At 40.4% G+C, this 17,457-nt stretch overlaps 1 protein-coding gene across 4 annotated transcripts in view; it reads left to right on the top strand.

Moving 5' to 3' along the window:
* Window positions 1-17,457, top strand: part of LOC109701800 (flavin-containing monooxygenase 5-like) — a 363,647-nt gene that overhangs the window by 175,862 nt on the left and 170,328 nt on the right. The window lies entirely within an intron of this gene.

Genomic DNA, 17,457 nt, shown 5'->3' with positions numbered 1-17,457 from the left:
GTAGCTACTATTGTCACTGTGACACTGTCCACCCATCAGTCATCTCTTTTGTGGATGTATGTCAAGCTAACTTTTAATTTTGGTTCCCTGTCCTATTTCTCTATGTCCAAGTCTTTTAAATGAATTCTTTTTGAAATTATAGACTCCCACAGAACCACCTATGCTTTCCTAAATTCCCCTTCTCTCTCTCTCTCTCTTTCTTTCTCTCTCTCTCATATATATATATTTTCTTGCCAGTGGTAAAACGATTCAAGGGAAGAATTAAACCTAGACTCTGTCCTTTGGGAGCTTTTAATTTCATTGGGAAGACAAGACTTAGACATAAGATACAATTAGAGAATAATAAAAGGGAACAAGAGCACTCAAAGGTGCTGAGCATAATGTTCTACGCCTCTGTCTGCTTCTGAATTCCATTCTTGCTTTATTAAACAATATTGCCAGGCTGCTGACTCATGTTCAGCTTCTGGACCAATAAGAGTATAATATTTCTGTGCTGTAAGTGTGCATAATGAGTCAGAATATTCTATTGTATCTAATATTTCTGTGGCATATTATATCTGGGCGGTTTTCCCTGAGTGTCCTCATCAAAGTTCATTCTGCTTGTTTCTGATAAGTTTTCTATGCTGTCAACCTCGTAACACAATGTACCAGCTTTCTAATAGGGGTACCTTGGAGTAAAGCTCTCCAAACAACTGTCTGTACCTACAGTGTCTAATAGTTCCACATTTTCTCTCTGTACTTGGATTCAAATTCTTAGTGTACTGGGAGGTGGTGGGAGGGAGGTACAAAGCCTGATCACCATGTCCCTAGCAGATAGGTAACCTCAGGCACATCACTTCCCATCTCAGGGCTGTGGTTTGCTCATAAAGGGGTAACTTACAAGACAGAAATGTGTTATCCTACGTACAGGCACTAGTTTTGATGTGACTAATTTCACAGCAAGCAGTGTGCCAATGAAGGGTGAGCAGTTCTTCTGAGATGGGGCTCAGTACAGCTGTCTCTCCTCTTTTCTCTTCCACATAAGGACAGGTCTGACTATGGCATTGTAGTTTTTTTTTTTTCTTTCTGGAAATGGTAACATGTTGATTCTCAGAGTCTTTGTCACCTCATGATGTGTCTGTGACACAGTCACATTAGACTAGTGGGATCAGCTATAAGGCAACACAGAGAATATGTTTAGTATGAGTAAGTGTCAGTTTCCTGGCTGTATTAGAAAAAAAGCTGTTTGACAGGACCTAGAAATAAAATGAGTGCTCCCTGAGGCTGTGCTCTGTGGTGGATGTTTCAGGAGCAGCACTGGCTGCATGCAGTTTGTACCTTCAAGATGGTCTCATCTAGTGTAACTGATGGGGACAGGAGGAAGGGTAAGCAATACACAGAAGCAAACCACAGGAACAATGTGTACTTGCATTCATCTGGGGCATGAGGGCCAAATACAATGCTAGAAATGAAGGAGATCACATCAAAACTCACACTTGGTAGAGAATAGAAATGGGACCTGGGACGAGAGCCCAGGTGTTCTGTTAATTCATTCAAGGTCTTTGTCACCACAGTATTCTGCATCCGCTGCCATTATTAGATTTGGGTTGGTTATAGTGAAAATTATTTCCAAGTGAGAGAGGCGTGGTTTCTCTGGAGGACACATATTTTGAATTTGTATAGGTAGTTTTATGGTAACAGGAAAGTGTCCAGAAGGTATTAGTTACTATCACAGTATCTTGAATTTAGTAGGCATTTAGTAATAGTTACTTAAATAATTTTTGGATTTACCGAACATATACATAAAAAGTAAAACTTCCATCATTTTCTCAATTAATATTTCTTGATTGAGGTGGAAATGACTGAGTCATATTCATAAGTAGATTTGCCTAATTTTAGACAGTAACAGCTGGTGATGTGTTGATAGAGCCAGAGAAAAAGTCTTACTCATAAATATTTAATGTGGAAAGGGGGATGGCTGCTGCAGTCAAATTGGGATTGCCTAGGCAAATTCCCAGTTTCAGTAGTTTTAAAAATGGGAAAAGTTCTTAATAATCTTGTGCCCTAAGATGAATAGTCATTTTACTTGTCCAGTCATTTTCCTCACTGATCTATTAATACTAAAATAAAATATCTTAGCTCTTCATTAAGCAATCATGATCAGACACCAGCTTTGATGGAAAGAGTCTGTAGTTGGTAAGGAACCTTGGTGCTTTTCTCACTATGAATGGCTTTTTGCATACAAACGCTTGGGTCTTTCCAAAGTTGTGTGGGTTACATGGGTGATGTTTCACCTCTTCATTTGACCAATTCACAGATATATTTTGAGTATGTCACAATTAAGTACTATAAAATTTTCCAAGTGCTTCTATTGTGTCTCATTAGAAAGAGATATAAAAAGTCTTGTGAGAAGATAAGTATAATGTGTGCCATTTTACAGAAACAATAAAGTAGTGCATGTGGAAGCCCAAGAGGTGAAGTATGGCTCCATTTTAGCCTGGAGTCTTTTGCAGCCAGCTACATTGTGGGTTTAGAAGAATTAACTGCTTAGGGGCTTCAGCGCTAGGCTAAGAGAGATTAACTGACTTGCCCAAGACCACACAACTATTAAGTGACAAACCCAGAGTGCCATCAAGACTTCTGATTTCCCTCAGTTCTTTCCTTCACAAACATTGATGGTCAAACACTGAGAGCATCAAAATCACCTGAAGGCTCATTAAAATGTGGATTGCTGGCTCTAATCCAGGGTATTGGGGGGTGGAGATAGGAAGGAGGGGGCATGCAAGAGTTTGCAATTCAATAAGTTTTCTGGTAACACTGAAGTTGCTGGTCTGAAGACTACATGCTGAGAACTACTTGCTGTTCAAAGTGTGGTCCCAGCAGGCATTACCCAGAAGCTTCTAGAAAGGCAAATCTCAGACCTACAGAATTAGAATCTGCATTTTAACAAGATCTCCAGATGATTTGTATGCAAATTAAAATTTGAGGAAACTGCTGTACACCCCAGCTATCAGTTTGCAGAGCACTGTACTGGGTCCTATGGAGATGGGATAATAATTATAATACTTTTGTAAGTGGGCACTTTCTATATGGCAGAAATTTCTCTAAACACTTAAGCCACTTACTTTATCGCACAAAACTTTTATGGAGAAAAATGCTAATTTTATTCATATTTTAAAGCTGAGGAAAAGCCAGGATATAGAGAGGTTGGTAATCTGCCACCAGCTGCTCATTCAATGCAAGGTAAATCAAAGTTAAGAAGCTGGGCAGTTTCCTCTCAAAGACTGCACTGTCATTCACTAGGCTATGAGTCTGCAAGTCACGGTTGCCACTCATAGAGTTGGGGAAATGGAGGGGAAGGCATGTAGATAAATATAAAATGTGAGAGTTTGAATGGGTTGCACAGGTCATCAGGTTGATGATGTAGACTACCTACCAAAAGTCCTGTTTCTTGGCTTCTTCACTTATAAAATTGAAATACTATTAGTAACAATTGATAATAAAAAAAAGGGATTCTGGTGGCAGTGGATTGGAAGGAGGAAACAGAGTGGAAAATCCAAACTATGACCTTTCAAAATGGACTATACTACTATTTGCCAGCAGATAAAGTGTATCAAATCACAACCAGGATGTGGTCACACATCTAAGTTGTGACTCTTTTCATACCAGTCTATTCATGAACAAACTGATTTCACAGTGACTGCAGAGGTATGTGTTCTAAATACAATCCCGTGGGCCAGTCTAGCAACTCCCCAGTTCATTCCTGCCCAGCACACTTTATGGCTAACTCCAGCTCCCCAGACCCTATAAGGACCTCTTTCCTGACTATCCCCGTGGAGCCACCACCCTGGCTATAGCAACTGAGAACCTAACTTTTGTCACTACAGGTGTGTTCCCAGAGTCTTTGGCTATTGGGTATGGACACAATGAAACTTTCCTACCTGCTCACCATATAGACGAGTTATAACTACAAAATGAAATGCAGCATGGAGAGCTCCATATGGGTGCAAGTTTATAAATTTCTTCTCATTTTTTTAAATGTGCTGCTGCATCTTCTCCCTAAACACAATGAGGCCATAAGCTACAAGAAGAAAGTAGGCCTTGTCTTTATGTCCTTGGTGTCTAGTATAGTCCCTCATGCATAATGCACTTACTCAATAAGTAGTGTTTGAGTGAAAAACCATGTTCGCAGACAAATGAAAAAATAAAAAACATGCTTCAGTTCTCTTTTCTCCTAATCTAATACTGGGAGCTATTCAGACTTCCTCCAATGGGGTAAAAGAATTCCTGAGTGTTTAAAACTGATGGTTACCACCTGGGCACACTGTTGCTAGCACTTTGTAATAGTTACAGGTAACCCTGTTTGCTTCTTCAAAGTTTTCCTACCTACAAAGCTCCCTGGAATTGCTAGAGTGAATACTATTCCTCTTACCCACAAAATCTGCCTGGAGTGGTAACAGAGCAGCCGAACAGCAGCACCTTTTATCCCCCATGGAGCTGGTGTTTATCAGCCTATTAGCTGGGTGCTACTGAAGGACTGAAGGACGGACTGCGGGAGGCCCCAAAAGGTGATTAGTGGTCAAGGAGTCACTTCTCCTCCCTAGGAAACTCCTGTTTGCATCTGAAAGGCATCTCCACCCTCAGGCAATGCAAAATAGGCTAGAAAACCCCACTCCCCAATCTGACCCAGGGGATCACGGGTTTCCGGGTCCCCCTGCATTCTCCAATATGCAGTCTTTCTCTTCTCTTTTCTCCAACTAAATTCTCTGCAAATAAAATCTTTCTGACCTCTGCGGTTAGAGTCTGTCTGTGCTTTCATTCTCAGAGCAGGCTCAAGAACCCTGAGCACCTGAAATTCCTGCGCGTGTCCTCCGTGCATCACTACTTACAATCACACCCCATGCCATGCTTAGCAGGATGTTATACTGAGGTGCTTCGCTTTGGTGATAGACTTGCACCAAGCAGCAGTCATGGTGTATGGAACACAGTGACTCCACTGAACATCCTAAACTCTTTTTTGCACAGCGTGTTCCAGCTATGGCTAGCATCTCTGGGGATGCCTTTGATCAAACAGAATCTGCCAAAGAAATTTTTGTACAGAGGCTACCTGGTGTTGTTTGTCATCCTTTCTCTCTTCCAGTGCTGGCAGCATGTGGCCACCTTGCCTTCTCCCTCTGAGCCCCCTTTCTAGTTGTCATGGCTTCTGAGCAATGCCCCAGCAAGAGTAGGCAGGCATTTACCCTGGTGTAGGAAGGCAGGTAGACCTCACTTAGTAGATAAGCACGGCAATGGGCTCAGGAAGCATAGGTCCTTCAAGTTAGAAAGTGAACCAGTACTTTCTGAAAGCCTATTTCCTGGGTAGCCCACCCTGCAGGGTATTTTGCAGGGGAAACAACTCTAATAAATGTCTTCCCTCTCCATTGCTCTCTTCCTAGAACAGAGGTAGTGAGGATAAAGAAAATGTGACATTGGCCTCTCCTCTCATTTCCGGTCACCAGAGGGACATTTGTCTTTGAAACAAAATGAAATGTGTTGTCATCGGGTTCTGTGCTGCTGCAGAAAACCCCTCCCCTCCAGCTCAAAGTACAAAGGGATTTTCCCCACCTGAGGCCTCCTAATGGCTCCTATGTTTCTCCCTGCCTTCAGACTGGGCAGACAATGTCGACTTAAGATCAGAGACCAAGATTTTTTTTCAAAGCAATTCCCTTCCCACCTAACTGTTGGTGTCTCATTGGAACCTGGAATTTGGCCAGTTACATACCTCGCATTTCCCATTTATTTTATTCCTTTCCATTATTTGTGCCCATGTCCATCTTCTCCATTAGAATATAAGTATCTCTTAAATAGCATTCCCTTTCTTTCTTTCCCCATGCCCTAGAGCTTAGCACAGTGTAATAAGCCCAGGATAGGCACATGTATGTTAGAGAAATTCCTATGTGGTCATGGATCGTGTTAATGTGGCAATTACAACAGATGTACGATTCAAGGTCAACCTTAAATTGGCAGTTCAAGGGATTCTTTTTCCAATGGAGGTGGAGTCCTGGGATACTGGGAAAAGAAAAGCGTATTTCTTTTGAGCTGAAAGATCTATAAAGCATTCAAGAAGTAAAGCAATTGCTGTATCTCCCACAAGTGTTTGTGTGTCAGGGGATTGCGGGGGGTGGGGCAGCCTCCAGGGCTCCTTTGGAAGTTTTGAGAGTATATGCCATGGTCTTTCTTGCTGCTATGTCTTCACAGCTGCCCTGGCTTCCCTTGGGGGGTTGCCGGTGCCTTTCCCAGCTGGTTGTTTTCTGCCCCCCAAGGGGGATGACGTTCTGTTAGAATGTATATAATTATTTATCCTTCAGAGGCTTGCGGTTTACTTAACTTTTCCCATCTTTCATTTCTCATGATTTCTAGAGTGGGCCAGAAAGGTGATGGAACTCCTTGCTCTGTATTGAAACAAAAAAGTCCCATGCAGTTAGAGCAGAGATGTAACGAAAGAGTTCATTAAGTGACAAATGACCCATGCATACGACTTAATACTTTGATATCATTTCAGAGAAGTCAAGTTTACATGCTGGCTCACTATGTAAAGGGGGCTGGTAAGGAGGAGATTGGTTTGGACCCTGAAGTCAGACTGTCTAGGTTCAACTCTCACCTCTGCCACATGCTAATTGTGCAATCTTGGGCAATTAATCTACTGGTACTTCAGTTTCCATATCTCTAAAATGTCAACAATAATGAAAATAAATACCTTTATGTTGTAAGGATTTAATGAGTCCTTACATGGAGGATGCTTAGAGGAGCTCCAGGCACTTACTAAGTTCTTATATTGGCTATTGCTTTTGTTAAAATGAGTTTACTTTTTCTGTGTTCAAAGTAGTGCTTTTTAACTTGTGACTATAACATATTTTTTAAACTAATTTTGTATTACAGTTTCTGTTACTTATGACTAGATTCATTAATATATAGTGCTCATTAAGAATAGTGTTAAAATGCCAGATAAGGGGACAAAGCTTGACTCTAAAAAGGAGAAAATCATATGCTGAAAGTGTTTAATGTATATTTCTCCCTCCTCATTTTCATGAAGGCAAAACATTTTTTGCTTTCTTTTTTGTCTCTTCAGGATTTTTGGTCATGTTCTCAACCAGGTGACCTTGGGGTGACACATTAAAGGATTGTGGTTTGAGTTAATGAAATAAATCAGTCTTTCTGGTACACAGGGCTTCAACATGTATGGATGGCAGATTCTCAGAGTTCCAGTAACCTGGAGTGCTGGTTTCAGATGACATCCCTGCCTTGAGTGGAGGGCAGCTTGGCCTGGGGTGGCATGACACCTGATACCAATTTTCACATTGTTCATTTCGCTTTTTTAATTTCAATTACACATAATAATTGTATATATTTACCGAGTATGTTCTGCTGTTTCTATATATGCAGATATTGTGCAGTGATCAAATTGGGATCATTATATATTCATCACCTTAAATATTTATCATTACTCTGTGGTAATGATAAATCCTAAAATCCTTTCTTTTAGCTATTTGGAAATGTATGATTCATTATTATTAGCTACAGCCATCCTACTGTGCAACAGAACACCAGGAATTATTCCTCCTTTTTAGCTGTAACCTTGAACCCATAGACCAACCTGTCCCCTTCACCCCTTCCCAGTCTTGGGTAGCTACCATTCTACCTCAACAGCTATGAAATTAATGTGTTTTAGATTACACATATGAGTGAGATCATGTGATATTTGTCTTTATGTATCTGGCTTACTTCACTTAACACAATGTCTTCCAGGCTCATCCATGCTGTCACAAATGACAGGATTTCATCCCCTTCTTATGGCTGAACCATATTTCATTGTATCAGAAACTTCTCACTGGACAGAGGCCAGTGCCAAGAAGAATGTTCAATCATTCCATTGGAGGGCACTGTCTCCTTCAGGCCAGGGACCACAGACAGACCCTACTTGTTCTGGAAGGAGTGTGTGAGGCCCCCACTGTAGCTTTCTTATTTTTTTTGTGCTGGTTTGTGGTTCTTGTTTTGTTTTGTGGCAATTGAGATCAAACACAAAGTTAGGCAAGCTCCTACCACTGAGCTACATCCCAGCCCTGCTTTGTTCTTCTGATGCTTTGGTGCTGTTGTGGCTGTCACTCCAAGTTGCTGTCCATGACCTTGATTTGGTTCTACCCTGAAGTCATTTGAGCCATACTGCTAAGACATGTGGGAAAACGTATAAGAATGAAAGTTGATGCCAGAGAGGTTGGTGCAAAAGCTCAACTTCAGATGTGAATGTTATCATTGCTAATTATTAATTCAAACTCAAAGTGATACAGTCTTTATAAATTATGGTTAACTTCCTCTTTACCAGAAAAGATGGAGGATGAAAGCTATCTATTTTGTAGATTGGTGACTAATGTTTAAAGGGTTATAAATGCAAGATACACCACATTTTTACTATATGGCACAAAATTCAAATTTTCTTCAATTCAAAAAGTACTTTGGCACCTTGCAGCCAGTCTGCAAGTATTATAAGAAATTCTGGGGTTTTGTGTGTTTAATTGAATTTTGGATAAATGCTAGTTTACCATATAGTTAGCAGTATTATCAACACAGTTATTAAGGACTTGCTACATGTAGGATGCTGTGACAGATAATAATAATGAAAGCCTAGATAAATAAAATAAGACTCTTTGTGACAGAGTAAAAGGCAGATTAATTGAAAGGAACACTGAGTAAAGGCATGAAAATAAAAAGTGCAAGGCATATTTATGGAATAGCAAAATGAAGAATGTGGTTAGAGGTAGAGGCTCCTATAGGAAGTAGTAACATAGTTATAATAAAAAATATACTATATATTGAGCATTTACTACTTGTCAGACCTTGAGCTAAGTATTTTACGAGAAGAAATCATTGTATCTTCATAGTAACTATGAGAAGAAGGTATTACTGTTATTTTTCTCATTTTTCAGATGAAGAAACTGAGGCATGAAGTGAATTAGCAGACTTGCTGCTTCAGAAAGTAGTGGTGCTGAGGTTTGCATTCAGATGTCTGACTCCAGAGCCTGTGCTCTCTTGGTAGATAACTGAAGTTCTGTGTGTGAGGTCAAGGAGACTGGGATATACTTGAACAAAAATCATGGATGAGAATGTACAGAAAGTTCCCAGAGTTCGTTATTAAGGCTTTTAAGAGTCTTTCCTCCTAAGCTGTGCTCTTTGGCCTAGAACCACCTATGTTTTCCCTATGCCATTTTTCATCCTTCCAGGAAGAGCATAATAGGAAGATGAGATAGATCTGAGTTCAATACTCTGTTTTGCTGACAGCCAGATGTCTGGCCTTGGATAAACTACTTAGTATCCCCAAGCCTCAATTTCTTCAATATAAAATAGAAAATGATAATTCCAGCCTTGTTGTCAGGGTCAAGTCAGATATCAGTTATAAAATTTATAGAATAGAATCTGAACTCATTAACAGCAGCAGAATGACTTCAAATAGCCTTTTCCACAAAGGTTTATCAGTCCCAATTATCTACTGTAAGAAGTTACCTTTGAATAATGACTTACTCATCTGTATCACCTCTGGAATGTGAGTTCCTCAAGGCCAATGGCAGTATCTCCATTATCCTCTTGTTCCCAATACCAACGCAGCTCCTGCTGAGGGTTTAGTGACTCCAGAATCCCTTCTACAGGGATGGATCTTGGAAACACCACTTTCCTAGCCCACTGGGATGTCAAACTTTGCATGAGCAGACTCAGATTGAGAAAAAGGCTGACCTGCTGACAATCAAGTAAAGTGTGAAGAAGTAAAGCTGGTGCAGTGTGGACCACTGACAGGCCCCTGTACCACAGAAAGAATTGCTGGATGGATAATGCCTGTTGGAAGGAGCACCAAAGAGGAGTCACCTGAATGTTCCCTGTTTGACCCTTGCCTGTTGTGCCTGTATCCCCCTGCTCACTTTCTGCTTGTCCCCAGCCTCCCCTATTATAAGTGCTAATGTTGTTTGGGAGTTCTAGCTGATGGGTTTCATTTAAAAAATCTCCATATACTTCATTTCTCCAATCTGAAAATAGGGAACTTTTAAATAAAAAGGATCATATATGGAGGTGGTTTACTATAAAATATGATTTACAGCAGCTATTCATTAGTTCTGATCAAGGCATTATGCTAGGTCATTCATATAAATTATCTCTAGTTTTCATCAAAACTCCAAAGACAGTATTATTATTATCACTTACTGCTGAGGAAACTCCTGCCCAAATGATACAGCTGGTCAATGATGGAGTCAAGATTCTAAGCTGATTTCCAGGTACTGAGGGCCATGGTGTCATAGTTAGAAACTACTTTTTGCCTGCATTGTGCAAAATTAATCACCTTCCTGGCTTCTGTCCTGAGGGTAAGATTTATGACGGAAGTGTTATGCTTACATCAACATTTTGGGAAATTCCACCCCGATTCAGTTATTATCAGGCAAAGCAATCACTTCTCTGCTCATCCATTTTCTCACCTTGTAAATGGGGAGAAAATAATAACTTCTTTTTGGTGAAAACTCTGGGAGAAAAGTGCTATTTGAACACAAAACATTATTCGGGAAAAAAAGACTATCGAAGGCTGCTATGTGTGAAGTGTCAATTTTTAGCTGTTTTTAACAGATGCACCAATAGGACAGAAACAGCAAGGGGTGAACAATCCACGAAGACATTTTGAACAGCCTGAGTTGTAGAAACAGGACAAAGCCTTAGTGGCCTGCTTGAACGTATGCTTGTTGTAGCTGTAAACATGTGACGTTAAGTCCAAGTGAAATTGGGTCTCCTGGCTTTCGTGAGGCTTTCCTGGGGTCCAGGATTGGCACTGGCCAAAGCCAGGAAGAATCAGATCTGGAGGGATGCCCTGAGGGTTCTGTGCAACCCTTTGTGTCCAGATGGCAGATGGCATTTATAACAGAGCATGTACTGCAGATCGGATAAGGCAGCAAGAACTCAGTCTTGGTCCCATTTGCCAGGTGGTGCTATTTAAAGCCAAATGGACACAGTATTTATCCTCTCTGAGCCGTAATGGACTTTCCCCCCAATGCTGTATTTCCATGACCTGTGAGCATCATGCCCTCTGGACCTGACATCACATTACTACTGGTGGTCCTGGCTGTATGCCTTTATGTTTGCTCCTGCACACTCAAGGAAAAAGGAAGTAGAACACAAAGTGTAAGAAATGTTGTCCTTGTTTTGTGATCCTCCCACTGAGAAACAGGAAGTCCTCAGAAATCCTGGGAAAACTTGGCAGGAAGTAAGACTGTGGAAGAGGGAGTGGAATGGAGACAAACATGCTGTGGTTGTAGAAGGCAGAAGCTATCATTTTAAAAAGCAAAGGGTTAAACCTGGCATAATGGTGCAGGCCTTAGTCCCAGCTAGTCAGGCAGCCAAAGCAGAAGGATCAAGCGTCCACGGCCAGCCATGCAAAGTTAGAGAGACTATCTAAAAGCAAAATTCAAACATAAAGGCCAAGGGCATGGCTCAAATGGTACTGCACTTTCTTGGCATGCTCAAGGCTCTGGGTTCAATTCTCACACTGCAAAAAAAAAAAAAGGGCAGCAGAAGGTTAAAAATTGGAGCTTGTGTTCTGGATTCTGACATTGTTAGCTGCCTATGACCCTCAGCAAGTCACTTAATCCCTGGGACTATCAGCTTCCAAATCTGACATTCCTACCACAGAGGGCAAGTGAACATCAGAGCACTCTGTGATCAGTATTAGACTGATACAGATAGTGTTAAAATGGCCCAAAGTAGCAGACACTTTGCTAGCTTCCTGTTTGCATACTCTCTACTCAGGCCACTGCCTGGCATAGGATGGGTATTTAATTATGCTTGGGGTACTAATGATACAAATGATTGAGCTGCAGGAGATGAGAATGGTAATGAGCTTGGCTAACCTGGAAGACAGAATTACCAATGAATCCAATTTACTTCACACCTGTACAGGTGAGAGGTTGAGGTCACTTAGACACACACAGGCTTTAAAAGTCAAAATACACTCTATTTCTAAACAGTAATACTACTGAGTCTTTTGTAAGGGAAGAAAGATTTCTGTGGACTCACTGAAATTATTATTTGTGTGTGTGTTTTCATTTGAATAAATAAATATTAAATCATCTATAAGCGTACTGTGGTCATCAATTCCTATACAATTATAAAACCAAAACAAATTTATAAATTAAATCTAAATTAAAGTAAAATTCAATTGGACATTAATTTAATTTGATGGATGATATTTGTGAAGGTGCTGAGCAGTAGAGGCAGATTCTTTTGAGTTCAACATGCTTAAGCTCTCATCTGCCATGTGATGACTCATTTCTATACCATTTTTTACAATTCATATTGTGTGAAACATTTACTCTATGACACTATTTGCTTCTCACTTAATAAGAAGACATTTATATAATATATTTTCCTAAGTTATTATCTTCTTTAGCTTGGGCAAACAGCATAGGATTATTGTCACCAAAATGAATCCATTAAAAAATTATTTGCTAAGAACCTACAATGCTTCATGCATGCTTCTAAGGACTTGGGTCACATAAGTGAACAAAACAAATTAAAAATATCCCTGCTCTTGTAGAGCTTACATTATAATAGGGAGAGAGCTGACTAATAAAATTATCAATATGTAAAGAATATAGTGTGTTATAAGTTTATTTGTGCTATGAAAAAAGCAAATAAGACAGGTAGATTTGGGAGTCAGGGGTTGGGGTGGGAGGAATTGTAATTTTAAACAGTGGTGACATTAGGCTTCATTGAGAAAGTTACATTTGAGCAAAGATTTAAAGGAGGAGCCAGTGTCAAGGCTGTATGTGCCTGGGAAAGAGGTCAGAGGGGCTAGATGGGAGTGAGTGATGGGAAAGAGTAGTGAAGGGGTGATGGGAGCCAGACCTTGCTAGGACTCTGGCTTTTACTGTGAAAGAGGTAGCATCTTGGAGAATTTAGAGGTTGTGCCTGCCGTGATCTGACTTACATTTTAGAAGTAGCATCCTGGTGGTCATGTTGAAGTTAGACTGTGGGGTCTAACCACAGTCTAAGGCTGAATAAAAAAGACTTTTGCAACGATGCAGGGAAAATATCATGGAGGTTCAAACCAGGGTGAGAGCAACAATGAATGATAGAGCTATTGGTCAGTTTCTGAATATGTAATGAAGGTAGAGACAACAGGATTTCTTATCAGTTGGAATGGGGAGTATGAAAGAATGAAAGGAGCTAAGCATGACTCAAGGGTCTTTAGCTTAGGGCAATGGATGGAAGGAGCTGCCATCAATTGAAATAGGGAACAAAAGTGGGCAGGGTAGTATGTGGATTTCAGGTGTTCGGTTTTGGACATTTTAAATTTAGAAAGGCTATTGGCAGTGATTATATAGTTCATTGACCAGGTCAATACTCTTTTGAGTGTAGAGGATAAAAGTGACACTATTAATATCATGCTGAAATAACAGAAGTCATCCAGGACTGTCCCCATCCATTCAAGATATTTGGTCATTTTATTGTCCAACCAAATGGAGATAAAGAATAGGCAGTTAGTTGGGCTGGCACTCAAGAGAGGGGGCTGGGTGAAAATTGTACATTTGGTAACTGCCAGCTTATATAAGAACTTTAAAGCCATGCAATTAGATGAGGTAACTAAGTGAACGAGTATAAATGGAGAGCAGACTGAGCAGACCAAGGAATAGTCAGAGGCATCAACAGAGGACAAGGATGGAAGACTGCTTTGAAAGGTCAAGAAGAGAAGACAGCAAAGAGAATCTATCTCTGTCTCCCCACCTTTTTTCATTTTACTGCTTTTTGATTCTACTCCATGTAAGGTCTCTCACCTTCATGGCCTTCCACACTCAGGAAGCTGGGATGTCCTTCACACCCTGTCCTTGGGATGACTCTTTCTTATGGGTCCCTTGTAGGTGATCAACTTTCTTTAAACCATTTTCTCTATAGAAGTTATGGCTCCAAATGGGCCCATTTTACATGACCCCCCTCTCTCTAATGAAGATAGAAGATTCAGAAAAAAAAAGCTGGAGGAGTTCTCTCAAGTTCTTACTATCCAGCAGAGTGAAGAGGGTGATTCAGAAAAAAAAGCTGGAGGAGTTCTCTTAAGTTCTTACTATCCAGCAGAGTGAAGAGGGTGATCTGGGTTTTGAGATGAGAGGTTTGTGTCAATCAGGTTTCTTAGGGCTCCATTTCTCAGTGCTCTGGTATAAAATTTGGTACAATACCCACCTCTCTGGATTTTTGGAGATTATTTAGACATAATCAAAAATCAAGAGCTTTGTTTAGATGCAATTATTTGGATTCAAATGATTTGTCTTGAAATTATTTGGAACTGAGGTTTTAGTTTGGTTATTTACTAGTTGTGTAACCTTAGACAAATAAAATGATCTTTTGTTGCCTCTGTGTTTTTGTCTATAAAAATGGGTATTATAAATAAAACTTCATAGCATGTGAGGATAAAAGGGTGCAACATGTAAGAAAAATGCCTAACAATTATATGTTGTGAGAACATTAGTTGTTACTGCTTGTTATTGTTATCAATTTTATAACATATTGGGTATACTTTATTTATCATAGCAGGGCATCTGAAAATAGCTGGAGAAATATACAGAAGCACAGTACCAGGACTTCTACTATTCTGTCATTATGCAAATGCTAACCTAATAGTCTGATTGACTCTTTGAGTCAGTAATTTCAATTTCCATTTCTGCTGCTCTATACAAGGATTGACTTTGATTATCTGAGTTCAAGAAAAGCTCACTATTGATTAGTTCTATTGTTTTCTTCACCATGTGTCTGAACCTGGTTGATTTATCATTTGATTAGATAGTGCCTCTCACTTGTAGAACTCCATTTATTCAACAAAAGTTTATAAAGTTTTTGCTATGTGCTAGGCAGTGTAGGGCCTACAAAACTGAGTCAGACTGGAAAACTCCATTCATGGAGTTAATGGTAAAGTGACAACTAATGTCCGTCATTAAAGCAAAAGCTGAAAGTGATATAGCAATGGTACCAATGATTCTCATGAGAGAAGATGACTGCCATTTTGCTTAAGGACTCAGAAGTTTTCCTGAAAAGATGATAGGTTACATCAAAAGAGGCAGAGCAAGGAGAAGAGTACTAGTATTCAGGGAAATGGAGAGCAAATTAGCATTGCTTAAGTAATATATGTGTGTGTGTGTGTGTGTGTGTGTGTGTGTGTGAGAGAGAGAGAGAGAGACAGAGAGACAGAGAGAGAGAAAGGAATGCATAAAGACAGAAGGCTGGGTGTCAGTGTGCTTATTACATAAATGGATAGTAGAGACAAAATGTCTTTTCCCCTTTGCACCTCAACCTCTCCGGAGACTGACAACTCATCTACTTTTTTATACTTCATTCTGGTGCTACTGACTTTATGCCAAGCATGGCACTGAATGCTGAGAATAAAAACATGCCAAGCATGGCACTGAATGCTGGGGATAGCAAGGTCACCCAAAAATCTTGTTTTCAGGCAAAGAGTTCAACACTTTCAGCTAACTTACTCAAGAATCACCTTCTACCTCCATTAATATCACTGATATATTGGCCCTACCAGTTTTTCCACCATCTCACCATCATCTTACCATCAGTTCCTCGTCACATGGATCCCACATTCTGACATCTTAACCACTCCTTCATAAAAATTCTTAACCTCTCTCCCCATTCTCTGTGGTAAACAGCTAGCTAAGTTGTAATGTAGTTTAAACAAATGATCCGTTTATTTAATACCCACAGCAGAGACACTGAGCATTGCTGAAAGACAGAAGGGAATGGACACACAAGACTCTGCTGGATGGACATCTTCAATCTTGTGACCACAAATCTCAAAAGACTGCTTTACATTGGCCAGACAACCCAACTACGTTTTACTGAATGTAGAAATTCACTTTTCCACTCTAAGATGACCACTGTATACCATCCTGTGTTTCTCTCTAATCTCTGTCACCATCCCCCAGCCAATGCTCTTGCTTCAGTGATGTATCATCAAAAAACACCCGATAGCTACAATTAGGAAATGGGAATGAAAAGACTACTTACAGAGATGTGGTCAAGGTTAGCAACTGACAAGATGTATTGAGGTATCCAGAGGTTAGGCACAGAAGAAGGCAGGCACCTCCTCAAGGACTCCAGGGACAAGGGATTCAATAAGAGCAAGATGGAAGGCAGAGCACCTAGCAGATCTACCAGAGTGGTTACCCTAGAAGCAGACAACTCCTGCCAGGAGGCTTGGAGTGGACATGCTGGGACAGAGAGGAATTCTTTGCCTACCCTCTAGATATTGGCTGTTGGCCAAGTCTAGTAGAAGCCGGATGAGAGGCAACCTTGGCCAGGCAGTTCACGGGGTCACAGAGCAGGGCAGAGAAGAACAGAGAATGCATCTGGGGAGGGGGACAGTTAGCAAATAGAGAATACTGATGAACACAGAAGCCAGCCTCTGAGCAGAGTGCTGTATTTCAACAAGCAGATTGTTGCAGTGAAAACTCAAATTAAAAATTGTAACATTAAGAAAGACGGACTGTGCAACCTTCAGCCCTGCCTTTACATTCAAAGTTTATTTATTTATTTTCGTAAAACAGGTGGCTCAGAGATGAGCCTGTAGCCCAATAGGACCCTGGACTCAACCTGCAAGGCAGAATTTGTGATAAATGATTTAGCTCATTGACTGTGCTACAAGCTTAGAAATGGAAATATGAACAACTTTCCAACTTCCTGTTTTGGTATTGCTCATCTTAAAACCTTCCTTTCCATTTCTTCCTTCCTTTTTTTTCCTTTTGAAATAGAGCTTAGTTATTGAATAATTGTTAGCACATAGCATGCATTTGATGTTCTCCCTGGAGATTTCCATCTTTGCTTGGTGACAGTCAATCAACATGCTTCCCTCCCAGTGATATTAACATCCAAGTTGTTACATGAAGCAGACACCTTAGACTAATAAAGCCTGGCATCCTCTGTGGTGCAATCAGGCAAATGGCATTAGCAGCCTTGATAGCAGTCTGCATTTAAGAGAAAAGCCCAGAAGGCAGCCAGTTTATCCTGTAGAATTATTCAGTCAGACTCTTCCACTTATGATACTGTGGGGAAATGCTAGGCTCATGTGCTCAGAGGTAAAATATTTAAATGGCACATGTATAGCAGGATCTTTTCACTCATTTGTGGGGAGTTTTTCAGTTCATTCAACAAACATTAATTGGGCACAAGTCACATGCACTGTGCTAGCAGCTGAGCATAAAGGATGAAAAAAAGACACCATCCTGGCTATGAGAAGGCTCACATTTTGCTGAGTGAAGCATACTGATTGGTAAATAGAGTCAGGATGGAGAGAGTTAAAGCAGTGACAGAGATAGACCCAAAGCAAGTCTGTGGGAAAACAAAGAAGATGGAATTAGCCCAGTTCAGGCTGGCGTACAGGGTGGGAACAACTCTTCAGGGACTGTGGCCGAGATTTCAAGG

This window comes from Castor canadensis, chromosome 11 (assembly GCF_047511655.1).
Source record: "Castor canadensis chromosome 11, mCasCan1.hap1v2, whole genome shotgun sequence".
In the NCBI taxonomy this organism is placed as follows: Eukaryota; Metazoa; Chordata; class Mammalia; order Rodentia; family Castoridae; genus Castor; species Castor canadensis.
The sequence above is the reverse complement of the archived record's forward strand: the minus strand, read 5'-3'. Positions and strand labels throughout refer to the sequence as shown.